The 13,963-nt window shown below is 35.9% G+C and overlaps 1 pseudogene across 1 annotated transcript in view; it reads left to right on the top strand.

Moving 5' to 3' along the window:
* LOC149944249 (uncharacterized) overlaps positions 1-13,963 on the top strand; it is a 102,988-nt pseudogene that overhangs the window by 42,922 nt on the left and 46,103 nt on the right. Inside the window, exons 20-31 of the transcript XR_016481082.1 lie at positions 134-239; positions 1,193-1,261; positions 1,324-1,395; positions 1,462-1,533; positions 2,325-2,396; positions 2,889-2,960; positions 3,029-3,100; positions 3,186-3,257; positions 4,292-4,588; positions 6,587-6,843; positions 9,054-9,560; positions 10,625-10,905. The product of XR_016481082.1 is annotated as an uncharacterized LOC149944249 (transcript). The remainder of the gene's footprint in view (positions 1-133; positions 240-1,192; positions 1,262-1,323; positions 1,396-1,461; positions 1,534-2,324; positions 2,397-2,888; positions 2,961-3,028; positions 3,101-3,185; positions 3,258-4,291; positions 4,589-6,586; positions 6,844-9,053; positions 9,561-10,624; positions 10,906-13,963) is intronic.

The raw sequence follows: 13,963 nt of genomic DNA, 5'->3' as shown, positions 1-13,963 counted from the left end.
CCAGCTGGATATGAAAATTAATTTTATTATTTTTTAAAATATTTTGTTTTCAATTATTCGAATATTTTAAAACTAATGCGTAATTAGAAATATTTAATTATTTTATATTACTTAATAATTGAAAAACTTGCAGATGTGGCATGTCCAAAAGGATGCTCTTGCGTTGGGCTGTATGCGTCTTGTCGCAATTTGAACTCTTCCGTTCTACCCGACTCACTGCCTATTACAATTCGGAAATTGTGAGTATGTCTGACAAAAATTTCGTAAAAATGATTACAGCCTATGAAATTGGCTCTTACGGATTCTTTCCGGTTTTGGGGGATAACGTTCAATTTGAATTTAACGTGCTTTCGACTTCACAGTTAAGTTAGAAGAGACCACCTATGGACTGTGAGAAGGATGATAAAATACGCGAAAAAGTAGATTAGTCCATAATTAAAAGGGATAATATATCTAAATCCTAAACAAATTTGAAGAAATTAAAAAAACTTACTAATAACTCGTACCGATAGGTCTTCGAGCGAATCTCGGATCAAATAGATCTTCGAGTAATAAACTACATAAAAACTAAATAAAATAGCCAGAAATTCCAACGGTAGACCGGTTTCGTTCTATTTGGAACTCATCAGTACCGTGCGGGAAATCTGGCTGGCGACTGTTATATCGAAAAGAGAAATTAAGCCTAAACATTAAAAATTTCAAAACGCGTTGCATAGCAACGGAAAGCCGAAAAGGGGGGAGTGTGATGGAGAATAGTATATACGATAAGTTATCGTTTTAGGGGTTTTACCCCGAGCTCTTCCCCTTCATTAAAAACTTGTAGAGGTTAACGATAATAGTGAGTGTAGGGAGCTGTTGGCTCGCGTGGCATGAAGGGCTTGCCACCACCCTCCTACGCATTGTAACCCGGCCACATGTTTAAAGGAATTATAAGTCGCTAGATGACTTGGGCCTAAGGTTCTGCCTTGCTGATTATTATTATTTAAGGCGAGCTACAACTCGATATCTTGTGATGCAGAACGCACCTGTGCAGTTGGTGTCTTACCTCTACGTGTCAAAATAAGCCGGGTGTTCAAATTGCATAATTTCCCTTGAATAATTTTATCATAACTAACTCGTAACTAAATATTAACATAATTTACTTGTAGCAAAACCAGATTGTATTTTTAGAGCTAGTTGGTTTTATTTTTAGCGATTTTTCTCACAACAAACTGAATATCACCCTGGCTAAATTCGACTACTTCTCCTGGCTCTCTGAACTGTAAGTAATCTGTGTATTCAAATTCTTGCGCGTGCGCATAACATTTTATTCCTCAAATACAGTTCTTTGAAACATAACGAACTGAGGATTATTCCGTCCAGAAAATTCGAAGGTCTTCGCAACTTGTATTTCTTGTAATTATAACTCGAAAGCCAATTTAAGTCTATTTCAAACAAAATTATCTATTTTTTGTTTTTTAGAGATCTGAGAGACAACAATTTACAAGTAATCGAAAAGTTTGCCTTCATTGGCCTTAAAAGCCTCAAGACGTTGTAAGTTAAACCCTATTTTTATATGGAATACAACCAGTTGAAAAATTCAGATTTAGTTGGACCGAGCTATTAGTGAACTTTACGAAATGCTACACTTTAAACTAAGCCAAGCAGAGAAATTTCATTATTTTAATAGAATTTGTTGATGCCAAAAAATTACTAAACTTAAATTTAGAAGCTAACTATAATACCTCAAAAATATTTTGTACAAAACGAAATATTTTAGGAGTGCAAATCTAGACAAACTTCTTATTGTTTTTCAAAGAGTTTGCTTCGAATTTTACTAAAATCTGTATAGCTAAGATACATGGTAGCAAATCAATTGATGTATTAGTAAAATTTAAAGTGTTTTGGAAATATACATATAGCTATCACACAAACACAGAAAAAGATTTCGAGTCAAGTCATCATTCGCATGCCTCTTAAAATAATATGGCAGTAAATAAATTATTTATAGCAGGAATCCATACCTCTACTTAGAATGCTTATCAAGCCGTATCGCGTATGGTAAGATCACTCTGACGGCTTTGGCCCCGCCTACGAGAGAAAAAATTCCCTCTGCGCGCACTCCCCTCTCACGTTGTTGTTTGTTTAGTTAACAAAGTGACGTCAAAAAACCGTCAGCCACATAGAGACGGAAATCTTCCGCGATAAGCATTCCAAGTAGAGGTATGGATTCCTGTTTATAGTAAATGTATATCTGATATAAATATTTTACAAAATGTTTAACTGTTACAATAGGCTTACCAATTTTTAAATTGTTATGTTAAGTAATTCGTTTCTTTTTGACTGTTGAACAACAACCATGGATTATCTAGAATTGAACCCGAAGCTTTCAAGGGACTTCACAGCCTTCCCACATTGTAATAAGATTTGCTATATTAAATTGTTTTTTATGGATATCATTGAATCTACTAATGGAGTAGAAGAGGCCACGAAAATAGCTTTATTTCCAAGAATTTATTTACTTTTACTTATGGAGAATAACGATGTTGAAACGATTTTTAGCGTAGCTTCAAATTCTCCTCGTGCGTAAAAAGTAAGCTCCTTCCCACTAATGAAAGTCAAATCAAAATCTTCAGATGCGATTGCAGCGCTCGCTGGTGACGTTCTTTCTGCCCCTCTCAAACTGTAGGAAACTTAAGACCATAGTGGTCGCGAAAGAGTTGAATTTACAATGTTATGTCATCGCGAAAGAAGGGTCATAGCTGAGTGCTAGGCTGTATTATCAACGTTGAACTATACTGACGCATTCTACAGATGAATATTTGAAATAGAAATGAACCCAACAACAACTTAATGAAATTTTTTTACCCAAATAACCTTTCTAAATAATTTCCAATTCCTATTCTCAGAAATCTTACGAATGTCAACATGACCGTGTTAAGAAGAAACACATTCCTTGGTATGGAAAATACTGAAGTATTGTAAGTAAACTGCACTAAATTTTCTGTTATATATATGTACTTAACTCGGGCGTATATTTAATTTGAAGGCTTCTTCGTGGTAATGGAATTCAGTATGTGGAACCCGGAGCTTTTCTTGGGCTTCCATCAGTTACTCATTTGTCAGTGCATTTTCCGAAAAAGAATATAATTTGAAAACTTACTTATTTGACTAATTATTTAACATCCGACATTTTTATTTTCTAGAGATATTCAAGGTAACAACATTGAATCGTTTCCTTCTTCAATGTTTGAAGGACTCTCGTCTTTAAATTATTTGTAAGTATATAAAGACACCCGACACATCTCTTACAGGTACATAGGAATATGCAAACCAACTATCTCTCACTAAAGATAATAGTCGACGTCGTACCTTAGATTTGAATTCAGGGAGCTTTCCGATTGCCGGTTTTGTAACAAAGCTCTTACCCACTTCCTGAACGTGACCTCCGAAAAATCGGTCTCTATCGGTTACTTTAAAGACTATCAATAGTCGGTTACCATGGTAACTGTGGAGCTAATATTTTCGGAGTTCCGACAGAAAGTGGTTGAACGCTATTAACTACTAGCAAGACAGTGATTTCGAATCTAGGGTACCATGTCTATATTTTCTTTGCTCTAACCCATCTTCGCTTACATTGTAGCGAAACTTGGTATGCTTTTCGGTTTTAAGTAACACTCACGCTCGCCATCGGTATTCGTGATATGATAAAAAGCAGACGAACTTTCGATACAAAGTGAGTGAAGATTATACCAGAAGCTAATGTTATTCGGCCATATTCTTAGAAACCCGCGGTAGGTCAACGTATTACGAAATCTTGAAAAATTTGTGAAACTTCTTGCAATCTCGTGAATTTTACGTTTTTTCGAACCGGAAGAAAGAAATATTGACGTGATCGTTTTCGCGTTATTCGTTATATTTCTTCGTTGGTAGTTAATAAAAATAATTCAAGATGGCCGCACCCTTAAAACATTTACGTTAAAAATTGTGATTTAAAATTAATAGAAATAAACATTTCTGCGTTAAAGTAATATCTGCAGGTATGTACTTATTTGAAAAATGTAATTTTATCATTGACAGCTTTCGTCTATCACCTACCGGTCAAAACATACCTTTTTGAAAAACATTAAAGTTTTTCTAAATTTTTCAGAAATTTTCTACTTCATATGTATACCTGGAAATTTTCTAAAATAAACCATATATGGTTTTTAAAATAAATACCCTTTCCAAGAAAAACCAGTATTACTATTGAAACGAAGGTCACGTTTCTTTAAAGAAAGATCTGTTTAACCTGTATTTTCTTGTTATAAAGGTACAGTGATTCTTTCAAGTTTTGCTGTTTGGTAAACCGACAGATTTCCTTCGAGAATTGTTTTCCATCCGCCGACGAAATATCCGATTGTGAAGATTTAATGGGCAGCCCTTTGCAAAGAGCGGTCATCTGGGTCCTCGGGGTTGTAGCCCTGATGGGAAACCTATTCGTCATTATCTGGAGGATTAAACTTTCCGATTCCAACCCGAGCTCCATTCTCATCTTATCACTCGGCTGTGCAGATTTCTTGATAGGCGTCTATCTCATCATTATTGCGGGCGTCGACGAACATTACCGGTAAAAGACGACCGCGTTATATCAAACAGAAGCTTATAATTTATCTCCCAGATATAAGTATTCATCTCTTTCATATATTGAAACAAAATTGCAAAGTTTGAGCGCTCTGTTAGATATAGGGCGGGGATGCTATTACCTAGACAGACCGACAGACAGACAGATGCACTTTTTAGCCTCATCCCCTCTCATGATAGTGGGAAAGAGGCTATTATTTTCGATGCTGTCAATGGTGGTGGTGACGATGTAAGTGCATTCTGAGCCACGCTAGCTTCGAATGTTACCTCGTTAAACATTGGATTATCTTCAAGGGCTTTTAAATGAGATTTAGTCGAGCTGTCGTTCCATCAGTATAAGTTTTCTCTATCTAACCATGGATTAATAATAGAAGTTACACCTGGATATATCACTAAAAAAACCTGACCAGCAAATGGCTTTTGCGACAGCAGCGCCGCTTCGGCGCGGTTAGCGGAGAATTTCACTTAGCAAATGCACGCGGAACTATAGTGTAATATATCCAGGTAGGAACTACTATTATTTATCCAAGATCTAACCATGTCAGTAGCGCGCCGTTTTTAAATATCGAAGGGGGGGGGAGATTTTTCTTTGAAATGCGACTAATTAGGCTCCGAAAACTATCGGCAGTAATAGCTTTTCCTTTGAGATAAGGCATTGTAAATTTATATTGAAAACCAAGTGTCTTGTATTATACACTGCAGCCGAGGCTTAGCGTTTTTTTTCCGCCATACTAAGTTCTTTGAGATATGGCATTGTAAATTGATAAACAAATAGAAAAACAAGTTTCTGGTGTGTTAAACTGCCATTTCAAACAAGAAGAAATATCTAATTTGAATAAAGATTTTATTTCAGTCTTTACGATTTCGAATTTCTATCAATTATAAAAAGATCTTTTACCATTATTGCCCCACCAACCTTGCTACATATTACTTGTACATTTGAAAATTTTTCCCTGGGTAAAAGAGATGAAAATTGTTCCCTTGGTAAAAGAGATGGGGATGAGGCTAATATTATGGCCTAGGCCATCTTTTTCAAATATATTTTAAATATCACTTAGAATTAAACTATCATCTTCATGAACGGCTGATGTTATTAACTTCCAACATGACCCTTCGCAGGTTCCCGCTGTTTATCGCGCATTAGTTTCGGAATTAAAAATTGTCCCGCTAGAAATACGTTATTAAAATACTTGCCCAAACTATTTCCTGAGAATGATATGATTAAAAATAAGTAACTATATCTACTTAGTGTTATTGTATTTCACATTGTTAGTTGGAGTAATATATGAACCAGCAGGGGCGTAGGAACGTTCTAGAAGTTGGAGGGGGCAAAGTGAAACCAAAAGGGGTCTGGAGAATGGTTTTGAATTTTTAATGGAGTGTAGCTTCTCCGAATGCATTTGTACATTTTAATACTATATACATGGGCGGGAAAAGACTAAAATTTAAACACAGTTGAGGTTCTATAAGCTTTATATGCTTTTAAAATTATAATTTGAGCCTCGCGAAGATTTCAACTGATCAAAAAGTTGGAGGGGGCAGTAACATTAGTTGCCCCTCCCAGTAAAATTCTAGGGAGGGGCATTGCCCCCCTTGCCCCCCCCCCCTGGTTCCTACGCCCCTGTGAACCAGAGTGATGACCGAACAAGTACTTGACATTCGGTTTTTATCCAACGATGAGAGAAATAGTGAAATAGTTGGTTTGGGCTGTTGTGTAACATTGCGAAACGTATTTTTACATTTTGAATCGTTAGTGACGCTGTGTATGTTTTCGAGGTTCAGTGGGAAAATTGAGTTCATAGAAAACTGCCTTGAGCCTTCGAAGGTACTTGTTTCATTGTTACGTCCTTTATTTATCGTTCTCTTGTGAGATATATTATTAACTCCTAAATAAACTGATATGTGTAACCTAATGTTCCAACGCTGCTTTTACATTTTCTTTTGTGTAATTGTTGTCCATTTCATCATGTTTTTTTAATTATAGAGGCCGGTACATGCAGATTTCTGACCAATGGCGTCGCAGTGCATTGTGTAAAGTGTGTGGAATTTTGTCCACTGTGTCCAGTGAAGTGTCCGTGTTCAATTTGGTCCTCATTACCGTCGACAGGCTGTTGAGCATATCCTTCCCGTTTTCTCTGCGCCATCTTTCGATGACCTTCACGTACAAAGTTATCACCTTCTCTTGGTTTTTGGCCATCGTTCTGGCCGTGGTGCCACTTGTATTTCAACAGTACTTCCAAGGTAAAAAACGATAAATAACCTTCAAAGCTCATAAGGTGGTGCGCAATCATAGGATACTGCTCGTAATCAGTGTATTCGTTTTCCCTTAATGAGTATGTAATCGCCACAATCCCCGTTTAATCTTATGTAATTGCCCAGCTCTTTACGTAATATCCACGTGCTCTTACTTTAATCTCGGTGTACTCAGCGTACTCGTCGCATACCCTTGACGCACTCATCCTAGGGTAATCATGGTGTACTCCGTAATATCTTAAAGTACTCCACGTATTCTTGGCTAACTCCTTGATTTCTTAAGCAAATTCTAAGTGATCAGCCCTTTAGAATATACCAACATCTAACAAAACCAGGATAAAAAATCCTTGGAAAGAGAATTCATCATAGTTTTCCCCATGATAAAATTTGTTATACCCTTTTCAGATGTTGTTTATAATGGCGGGCTAAGACTCCTTTTAGGAACCACAATTTAACTTCGGTACACTTAAATATATGTGAAAATTATTATTCATTTATTAAACAGTTTTATAAGAATCATTATAGGAAATATATCATGTCGTACTCTTCTCTTACTGAAAAACAAGATGTCACCGTGTCCATTGATAATGTACGATATTTCAGTCACTCTGTCCATTGATTAGGAACAGTATTTCAATGACCCTATAAATTGATTATGAACAATATTTCAGTCACTCTGTCCATTGATTAGGAACAATATTTCAATGACCCTGTACATTAATTATGAACAATATTTTAGTCACTCTGTACATTAATTATGAACAATATTTCAGTCACTCTGTTAATTGATTAGGAACAATATTTCAATCACCCTGTACATTAATTATGAACAATATTTCAGTCACTCTGTCCATTGATTAGGAACAGTATTTAAAGCACCCTGTACATTAATTATGAACAATATTTCAGTCACTCTGTCCATTGATTAGGAACAGTATTTCAATCACCCTGTACATTAATTATGAACAATATTTCAGTCACTCTGTCCATTGATTAGGAACAGTATTTCAATTACCCTGTACATTAAATATGAACAATATTTCAGTCACTCTGTCCATTGATTAGGAACAGTATTTAAAGCACCCTGTACATTAATTATGAACAATATTTCAGTCACTCTGTCCATTGATTAGGAACAGTATTTCAATCACCCTGTACATTAATTATGAACAATATTTCAGTCACTCTGTCCATTGATTAGGAACAGTATTTCAATCACCCTGTACATCAATTATGAACAATATTTCAGTCACTCTGTCCATTAAATAGGAACAGTATTTCAATCACCCTGTACATCAATTATGAACAATATTTCAGTCACTCTGTCCATTGATTAGGAACAATATTTCAATGACCCTGTCCATTAATTAGGAACATTATTTCAATCACCCTGTACATTAATTATTAACAATATTTCAGTCACTCTGTCCATTAATTAGGAACTGTATTTCAATCACCCTGTACATTAATTATTAACAATATTTCAGTCACTCTGTCCATTAATTATGAACAATATTTGAGTCACTCTGTCCATTGATTAGGAACAGTATTTAAAGCACCCTGTACATTAATTATGAACAATATTTCAGTCACTCTGTCCATTGATTAGGAACAGTATTTCAATCACCCTGTACATTAATTATGAACAATATTTCAGTCACTCTGTCCATTGATTAGGAACAGTATTTCAATCACCCTGTACATCAATTATGAACAATATTTCAGTCACTCTGTCCATTAAATAGGAACAGTATTTCAATCACCCTGTACATCAATTATGAACAATATTTCAGTCACTCTGTCCATTGATTAGGAACAATATTTCAATGACCCTGTCCATTAATTAGGAACATTATTTCAATCACCCTGTACATTAATTATTAACAATATTTCAGTCACTCTGTCCATTAATTAGGAACTGTATTTCAATCACCCTGTACATTAATTATTAACAATATTTCAGTCACTCTGTCCATTAATTATGAACAATATTTGAGTCACTCTGTCCATTGATTAGGAACAGTATTTCAATAACCTTATCCATTGATTATGCGTTTTGGAGTATTTCGCCTCTTATATGGGATTTCATTCAAAATAATCGAGAAGTGAACCAAAAAACGATTCCCTCTGCAAAAGGCAAAATTATATCTTAATATATCAAAATATATGAAAACTGCATTATTAACTTTTTCTTTCAGGAGAATTTTACGCTCGATCCGGAGTGTGCCTGGCATTGCACATCACGAACAAGAAACCGGCCGGCTGGGAGTATTCGGTGGCCATTTTCTTTTGCGTCAATCTGGTGGCCTTCGTCATCATCGTTTCCGCCTACGGGTACATGTATTTTACCGTCAGGAAGTCCTACTTGAGCGTCAATCGTATGAAAGCTCATCGCGTTCTGGAAAGCCGCATCGCCCAACAGATGGCAGTGATCGTGATGACGAATTTCCTGTGTTGGTTCACGATTATCGTCATGGGGCTGATGGCCATGTCGGGAGTCAAAGTTCCCGGACACGCTTACGCTTGGACGGCGGTCTTCGTGTTGCCTCTTAATTCCGCCACAAACCCTCTCGTGTACACAATCTCAACCTTGCATTGCCGAACTGTTTTCGCGAGGTTTAAATTGTCCGGGTCGACTTGGCAAAGTTGGCAGTCGAACAATGCCGCCAATCCAATATGCAGAACACCTTCGAGTATTTTTACACGTATGTAAAGTTTATGCGATTTCGTAGAAGTCTTGACGAGGGGTCACTTCCCGTAATTTGTCTGAAAGCCTGTTGCTTTAACTGTACTATACGAAACTGATTACAGGCTGAGCAGTACTTAAGTCTGTTACAACTCGTCAGTCTAATAGGTGTACAGATTTTTTGGTTGAGAACTAATAGTGTTAAGGGATTGGCATACCTTTCGGAAGATCGATGACAAAATCCTATTAAACGTAATTAACTAAAGGGAGTACCCCAAAGCTAAAAAGAAGTTATCTTTTTGTTCGAACGAAACCTAGCGGAGTTGGTGGTTTTTTGGGTCCAAAGAAGGAAAAAAGGCGAAACCAAACACTATTTCCCTGTAGGTATATACGGTTTGAGGTGCATCCTTCAGCGAAATTAGTGAATTAAACTATAATTCCGGAGAGTTCGCCTATACTGAGGGGCGTTTTTCCGAGCTTAATGGTAGGTGATTTGATCAAAGAAAATTCCGCCGAACAATTTACTTCGTTGACCTGTGGGAAACACCTATTCTACTATTTGAAGCTTGCTCGCAGCGTGGTAGGCATACGTCATAGCTAAGACCCAACTTTTAACGGCCGAAATAGCATTTCACGTCTAAACACAACGCGATGACTAAACACCACACGATGGCTAACACCACGCGATGGCTAAATACCACACGATGGCTAAACACCACACGATGGCTAAACACCACACGATGGCTAAACACCACACGATGGCTAAACACCACACGATGGCTAAACACCACACGATGGCTAAACACCACACGATGGCTAAACACCACACGATGGCTAAACACAACACGATGGCTAAACACAACACGATGGCTAAACACAACACGATGGCTAAACACAACACGATGGCTAAACACAACACGATGGCTAAACACAACACGATGGCTAAACGTCTTAATGTCATAGCCGACCTAAACGCTTTAGTATGGTGACGAAAACATTTGTCGGGGTGGGAAAAGGGAATTCGAAATTAAATTATTTCAACCACAATTTTTCCCTCTTTAAAAAGGCAATTTTGATTTTTAGCGGGACTGCACTACAACAACACACGTCTAACCATCCGCGAGTCGTTTATGATGGAGCAGACGTACAAACCTCCGGTTGGATACTCCCCTTTGTTCCGTTTCCTGCGCGACTGCCGCTCGCCCACCTCCGGGCCAGGGTCGTCCCTCAACAACACCTACGTGCTCAGTGCCCAGACGCTTTTGCGTATCACCGCCATGGTCTGCAAACGTTTAAAAGAAATTCACGCGGAAGGCTACGTTTGTGGAAAACTCTCCGGGGAATCAGTCTTCGTCTCAACCGAGGTAACTACCGCTTCAATTTTCATTTTTATGATCGTGATCGAGGGGTTCGACAAACGTCAAAATCCCCTACTTTCTAGATACAAATTATTTTAGAAATATTGAAATCATCTTGGAAATACGGAAATCAGTTCTAAATCTCAAAATCAGTCTAAACAAGTTCACCAAGAAGGCGATAATATTATTTCGAGCCGGTATATTCCATTTAAGCAGGTAGCATAAAATCATGAATTAGTAATAAACCTTAAATTTGAGTGAAATATTACACGGCTTCTATAAGTAAATGCCACACTTATTTATAACTTCTGGTCATACATGGCTTCAACATGTCACACGTTTTTATAACTTTCGAATATTAACAAAACGGCGAGGCAAACTTATTCTAAATTGTAACTGAGGTAGTTGCTTAAAAGAGTTCTCCTTCGGGACAATCAGTTATACCGGAATTTTGGCCTTGAAATGTACGAAGTAGTTCTTCTGGCTGAGCATTGGAACCTGAATGTGTTTCAAATGCAATTGGTCCCCCTGAACTAAATGAAACTGGCCCCTAAATAGATTATTCTAACTGAACATTAAATGCATCTGGCCCTGAAATAAAATGTAGATGTCTTCACCTTTTCGCTGAGTAAGCCTGCCGTTGCCTAAGGTTTTCTCTTTTCAGAAATTCAGGATCGAGTTTTTTGGCAGCGTACCATTCTCTATCTTAAATCTTCTCTCTTTCTCTAACATAAATCTTATCAAAAGCTCTCAAATCTGACATTTTTAATAATTACAAATAAGCAATTCAATAATTTCAAATAAACTCCCAAACATTTTAAGCTTGACATATTTAAGGGAAATCCCCAAAAATATGCAATCAAAAAGCTTAAACCAAATGATTTTTAATAATTACAAATAAAAGCCAAATCCTAAAATTATTTAGTCCTGACGCATTTAATCTTTCAGGGAAATCGCCAAAAACATGCTACAAAAGCTTAAACCAAAAATCAAACCAAAGTATTTTTAAATTACGCCGGACACATTTTTATCTTAAAGGGAAATCCCCAAAAACATGCAATCAAAAGCTTAAAAAATGAACCAAAATGAATAAAACTGATCAACCTGAGATATCCAATAAGGGGAAACTGTTTCATTCACAAAACTCTTTTATTGGAACATATCAAAGGAAAACGATTTCGAATATTAACAAACCGGCGAGGCAAACTTATTCAAACTTGTTAAAAACACTTCAAAAGCAAAACTATTCCGAAATGACACTATTTTGTGACGATGAGCGTTCTGAATAACGAAAATAGCTCAGTGTTGCCAGGCCACAAAAATGAAATTATTTTATAGTACATAAGTACGGGCAACTTTTATTACTAGCTATTGTGTGGTAGCACTTGACTGTGACTCACATTTATTTTGGCTCAAATTTTAAATTTATATTTTGCCATATTATAACCCCGTATTTACATTCTTAAGTTAACGAAAAGGTAGGTTCTAAAACTTATTTAATTATCAGAAATATATTTAAATTATCACAAAAAGCGTACTATATAGTACGCGATTAAAATTATAGTTTGGAAAAAATAACACGGCCAGACAGGAGAGTTTGGATTAAATGTAAAAAAAATGAAATATAATCCCCACTTCTTCACTCATGGTTTTAACTAGTGTAAGATCTCAAATAAACAACGGAACTATACGAGTTACGTTACGTGGTTTTAGTTCTCAAACCCGCACAATCAAAAACACAAACAAGCCCAAAATCTCGCGTCCACACAAATATTGTTCTCTCATCGATACAGCAAAATTCCAGTCCAACGAAATCGCTGTTACCTGTTGATTAAAGCAATGAACTACGAAGGCACTTTAGCCTTTGGTAGTGAACGATAATTCGAAAAATATAAAGAAACTTATAGCAGTAAGAATGAATCAGTAAGAATAAAGCAGTAAGATAAGAATATTTAAAACTTTAAAACCTATTAATACCATGGTAGATGAATGTATAATAAAATATTTAAAAGAAGGAACTCATGGAATTTAATAAAACTTTTTATTTCTAAAAAGCCACAGGAAGCTTTCGACTGTCCAAGCAGTCTTCATCAGGCATACTAATTTAAAAACGTTTACAGAAAAAACATACCGACATCATAGCTTATTTTTTTATTATTGTTTACAAAGGTGCATTGAGATTTTTTATAATAGTTATCTATTATTTGTAATCACGCCCCAAAACTTGGCCTCTCCAAAACCCTCCTCTAAATTTAAACCCCCCTCCCCTTTTTTTGCTATAAAAACACCTTCAATAAACTTACGTTTAAAATAATCTGACTCAGAATACATTATTTCTGGGTTATCCCAGTCAATTTCATGCTTATAATAATTTTCTATTAGATGTTTGGCAATGCCATTTAGGGTGTCTTTTTTATTACAGGCATATTTATGTTCTTTTAACCTGATTTTAACTGATCTTTGGGTTTCCCCAATATAGGAGTTTTTGCACGTTTTACACTTAATTTTATAGACAACACCTTTTTATCTAACAATGGGATTTTTGGTTTAAATTTGCTAAATTCATTTTTTAGGGTTTTATTCTTCTTACTGATTAATCTGATGTTAAATTTACTTTTTATCAATCTATTTAATATTTCAGATTTGTTTTTTATGTAAGGTAAAACCAACACTTTTTTAGAGGTTTCTTCAGTAGAATCTGCATTATTTAAGTTGTTTTTTATTGTATTGTTGTTAAAAATTCGATCAATAACATTGCCTGGATAATCAGATTTTAAAAGCTGATATTTTATTTTATCTTTGTCAACAATTGGTTTGTCTGATATACTTTCAATTCTGGATTTTAGACCTTTTATAATCCCTAATTTTACGTTTTTGCTGTGTTCAGAATTAAAGTTTAAAAATCTGCCCCAACGCATCGTTTTTTGATAAATTTAAAATTTGATATCAGAGGAACCAATGTTTCGGCTAAACATCGAGGAAGGGTAGAGAGCCATTATTTTCGCTCTCTATAGTAAATTTAAAGCTAGTTGGGTTAATGCAATTTATATAATTCAAAAGGTCA

This window comes from Leiobunum rupestre, chromosome 5 (assembly GCF_980474605.1).
Source record: "Leiobunum rupestre chromosome 5, qqLeiRupe1.1.hap1, whole genome shotgun sequence".
Classification (NCBI taxonomy): Eukaryota; Metazoa; Arthropoda; class Arachnida; order Opiliones; family Sclerosomatidae; genus Leiobunum; species Leiobunum rupestre.
The sequence above is the reverse complement of the archived record's forward strand: the minus strand, read 5'-3'. Positions and strand labels throughout refer to the sequence as shown.